The sequence below is a fragment of the Triticum dicoccoides genome, chromosome 5B (assembly GCF_002162155.2).
Source record: "Triticum dicoccoides isolate Atlit2015 ecotype Zavitan chromosome 5B, WEW_v2.0, whole genome shotgun sequence".
Lineage (NCBI taxonomy): Eukaryota > Viridiplantae > Streptophyta > Magnoliopsida > Poales > Poaceae > Triticum > Triticum dicoccoides.
The window spans coordinates 532,894,803-532,897,868 of record NC_041389.1 but is presented as its reverse complement, the minus strand read 5'-3'; positions in this window follow the sequence as shown (position 1 = coordinate 532,897,868).

The following is a 3,066-nucleotide window of genomic DNA, read 5'->3' as shown; positions in this document are numbered from 1 at the left end:
CTAATTGTTGTTTGCATGTTTTACATGGCTGCTATGGGTTTCTAGCAAGAACGTTTCTTACCTACGCAAAAACCACAACGTAATATGTCAATTGCTATTTACCCCTCATAAGGACCCTTTTCATCAAATCCGATCCGACTAAAGTGGGACAGACTGGCACCCGCTAGCCACCTTAGGCAACAAGTGCATGTCAGTCGGTGGAACCTGTCTCACGTAAGAGTATGTGTAAGGTCGGTCTGGGCCGCTTCATCCCACAATACCGTCGAAACAAGATTGGACTAGTAACGCTATGCATATTGAATAAAATCAACTCCCACAATTACTTTGTGTTCTACTCGTGCATAGAATCTACACAATAGACCTAGCTCATGATGCCACTGTTGGGGAACGTAGCAGAAATTCAAATTTTTCTTCGCATCACCAAGATAAATCTATGGAGTAATCTAGCAACGAGGGGAAGGAGAGTGCATCTACATACCCTTGTAGATCGCTAAGCGGAAGCGTTCAAGTGAACGGGGTTGAAGGAGTCGTACTCGTCGTGATCCAAATCATCGGAGATCCTAGTGCCGAACGGACGGCACCTCCGCGTTCAACACACGTGCAGCCCGGTGTCGTCTCCCGTGCCTTGATCCAGCAAGGAGAGAGGGAGAGGTTGGGGAAGACTCCGTCCAGCAGCAGCACAATGGCGTGGTGGTGGTGGAGGAGCGTGGCACTCCAGCAGGGCTTCGCCAAGCACCGCAAGTGACGAGGAGGGAGAGAGATAGGGCTGCGCCAAGAGAGAGGAAAACTCGTGTCTTTGCAGCCCCCAATACCTCAAGCATATATAGGGGATAGGGAGCGGGCTGCGCCCCCTCTACGGTTCCCACCCCAAGGGTTGCGGTAGCCCCAAAACCCATCTAGGGTGGCGGCCAAGGGGGGAGAGGGGGAAACTTGCCCCCCAAGGGCTAATTTGGTAGCAACCGAATCAAAACCGTGGGAGCAAACCCCAGCCGGGGGAATTTTCATGGCATATGAGATCCCCTTCCATGGCAGGGAGATTTCCCTAATCTCTTCTATACCATTTGTTCGTTTGGGGACGAGGAGACAACGCCCCAGGTTGCTAGGTGGACCTCCATCGCGTGAGAGGAGTGGATGCGCAGATTTTCTCTCCGACCTGTTGAGGCATGGATTGCTCTCCCTGGAAAACGACCTGGATCGGGCTAGAAATTCCCCGAGCTGTGAGCGACCAAACAGTGCGCTAGCTTTCCACGGGCTGACTTGCCCCATGGGCTTCCTGCCCTGGGTTCTGACGGGGATCCCTCCAGGATACCGGACGACCAAATGAGGCCCAAGTAAGGTGGAGGCGCCCCCTCCCCAAACCCTAGGCGCCTTGGGCCCTGATGTGGGGAGCGCACGAGCCCACCTGGGGCTGGTCCCCTCCCACACTTGGCCCATGCACCCCTCTGGGGCCGGTGGCCCCACCTGATGGACCCTTGGGACCCTCCCGGTGGTCCCGGTACGTTACTGATAGCACCCGAAACTTTTCCGGTGACCAAAACAGGACGTGCCATATGTAAATCTTTACCTCCGGACCATTCTGGAACTCCTCGTGACATCCGGGATCTTATCCGGGACTTCGAACAACATTCATTAACCATATACATCTATTCCCTAGAACCCTAGCGTCATCGAACCTTAACTGTGTAGACCCTACGGGTTCGGGAACCATGCAGACATGACCGAGACGTTCTCCGGTCAATAACCAACAGCAGGATCTGGATACCGATGTTGGCTCTCACATGTTCCACGATGATCTCATCGGATGAACCACGATGTCGAGGTTTCAATCAATCCCGTATACAATTCCTTTTGTCTAGCGATATAGTACTTGCCCCAGATTCGATCGTCGGTATGCCGATACCTTGTTCAATCTCGTTACCGGCAAGTCTCTTTACTCGTTCCGTAACACATCATCCCGTGATCAACCCCTTGGTCACATTGTGCATATTATGATGATGTCCTACCGAGTGGGCCCAGAGATACCTCTCCATCACACGGAGTGACAAATCCCAGTATCGATTCGTGCCAACCCAACAGACACTTTCGGAGATACACATAATGCACCTTTATAGCCACCCAGTTACGTTGTGACGTTTGGTACACCCAAAGCATTCCTACGGTATCCGGGAGTTGCACAATCTCATGGTCTAAGGAAATGATACTTGACATTAGAAAAAATTTAGCATACGAACTACACGATCTTTGTGCTAGGCTTAGGATTGGGTCTCGTCCATCACATCATTCTCCTAATGATGTGGTCCCGTTATCAATGACATCCAATGTCCATAGTCAGGAAACCGTAACCATCTATTGATCAACAAGCTAGTCAACTAGAGGCTTACTAGGGACATGGTGTTATCTATGTACCCACACATGTATCTGAGTTTCCTATCAATACAATTGTAGCATGGATAATAAACGATTATCATGAACAAGGAAATATAATAATAATAACTAATTTATTGTTGCCTCTAGGGCATATTTCCAACAGAAGGACCATCTGGGTATGGGCGGCTTTCACAGAAAAGCCAACACCGTCAGATTCAAAAGTAAGTGGGTTCTCACGAGTAAGAGGACGAACAGAAACTAGGTTCGTGACTAATTCAGGTGAAACAAGATAATTAGACATAGTGATGGGTGTGGAAGTGGAGGGAAAACTAGTGCTACCGATATGAGTAATAGGTAAGGAGGAGCCGTTTTGACGGTGATACGAGTGGGTGTGTGAATGGGAGTGGAGGAGGTGAGGTTACCGGGATGAGCTGTCATGTGCGCAGTAGCACCTGAGTCCATGTACTAGTCGCCTCCACCGATGGATCTACTCGGCGACGGCACGGAGTGCTGGGCGGCAAGGCGGGTGGGGTCCCATGGCACATGTACCGACAGCAGTGGAAGGCCCCCGTAGGGCGGCGCCGGGGCAGGTGGACCATGACCACCGAGGGGCGGCGGCGCAAGGAGGGCGCTGTAGCCGGCGTCGGCCGACTGGTAAGGTATGCCGAGGAACCACTGGTGACCCACGAGAAGAGCCTG